The sequence below is a fragment of the Sceloporus undulatus genome, chromosome 1, assembly GCF_019175285.1.
Source record: "Sceloporus undulatus isolate JIND9_A2432 ecotype Alabama chromosome 1, SceUnd_v1.1, whole genome shotgun sequence".
Taxonomy (NCBI): domain Eukaryota; kingdom Metazoa; phylum Chordata; class Lepidosauria; order Squamata; family Phrynosomatidae; genus Sceloporus; species Sceloporus undulatus.
The window spans coordinates 294154637-294156254 of record NC_056522.1 but is presented as its reverse complement, the minus strand read 5'-3'; the positions used below and the strand labels follow the sequence as shown (position 1 = coordinate 294156254).

Genomic DNA, 1618 nt, shown 5'->3' with positions numbered 1-1618 from the left:
GGACTTGGGTCTCAATAAACAGGAATATTATATTTTAATTTCTCCTTTCCATTCATATTTTCATTAATTTCCAACCTTTCTCCTAGGACTGGATCTGAAGGTGGCTCACAACATGATCAAAGCAAGAGATGCAACTAAATATCCCATTAAGTATAATATTAAAACACAACTAAACAGAATGTAATATCAAAACAACTTAATTTAAAGTTCTTCTACTCAAAAACACCAAATGGTGGACAACGCCGGTGCTGCAGGAGGGGCAGGAGGAGAAGGAGGCGGTGGCGGAGGAGGAGGAGCTGCCTGGGGTGGCTACCGCAGAGGCTTTGGCAGCAGAGGCTGAGGGCATGGAATGGGCCGTGGCAGAAGACACAGCCGAGGCTGCGAGGCCCAAGGAGACAAGGCTAAGGACAAAGAATGGATTCCAGTTACCAAGCTTGGATTCCTGGTCAAGGACATGAAGATCAAGTCCCTGGAAGAGATCTACCTTTTCTCCCTTCTGATCAAGGAGTCTGAAATCACTGACTTTTTCCTGGGCTCCTCTCTGAAAGATGAGGTTCTGAAGATCATGCCTGTTCAGAAACAAAACCCGTGCTGGTCAGGGCACCCAGTTCAAGGCTTTTGTTGCCATTGGCGATTACAATGGCCATGTAGGCCTTGGCATCAAATACTCCAGAGAAGTGGCCACTGCAATTCATGGGGCCATCATCTTGGCAAAACTCTCCATCGTGCCAGTCAGGTGAGGCTACTGGGGCAACAAGATTGGCAAGCCCCACACTGTACCTTGCAAGGTAACCGGACGGTGTGGCTCTGTCTTGGTGCGCCTCATCCCCGCACCCCGTGGCACTGGGATTGTATCTGCCCCAGTTCCCAAGAAACTGTTGATGATGGCTGGCATCGATGACTGTTACACCTCAGCCAAGGGGTGCACCTTGGACAACTTTGCAAAGGCCACCTTTGATGCTATTTCCAAGACCTACAGTTACTTGACCCCTGACCTCTGGAAGGAGACTATTTTTACCAAATCTCCCTATCCGGAGTTTACTAATCATCTGGCGAAGACTCATGCCATCAGAGCGTCTGTGTAGAGTACTCAGGCAGCTGATGTGGCAACTACTTAAGAGCAACTACTTTCTTTCAATAAAGTAACAAAACCACCAAGAAAATAAATAAATAAATAAATTCAAGAGGTCTCATAATGACATCCACCTTTGGATTCTTGCCCACCCAACCATCCCAAATATTAAGGAAAGAATTAGCTGAAAACAAATGTTTTTACACTGAAATCTAATCCAGTTGACTGTTTTGCTCCCTAAATACTGTTCCCGGAAAGGCCTCCAAAACAGCAAAGAAGTATTGTTTCAGTGACCAAAGGTGACTTCCAGGATCTAGTGTGTATGAGTAGGGTCCCAGGTGAAAATTTGAGGCAGCTCCTATATCTTTAATGGTTGTATAGAAGAGGGAATTGCAGCAGGTGTTACTTGTTTCCTGGCTGTGTAAGAAGTGACATCTGCTTAAATTCCATTTCTACACAGCATTAAAGGTATAGGACCCATTTTCACTCTGGCAATCCTATGCCATTGCATTCTCCCAAGTGATTGGTAGAAATATAAATAGCCCC

The 1618-nt window shown here is 45.4% G+C and overlaps 1 pseudogene; it reads left to right on the top strand.

Moving 5' to 3' along the window:
- The first annotated feature begins 227 nt into the window (after positions 1 to 227).
- Positions 228 to 1151, top strand: LOC121917335 (annotated as a pseudogene).
- The last annotated feature ends 467 nt before the right edge of the window (positions 1152 to 1618 follow it).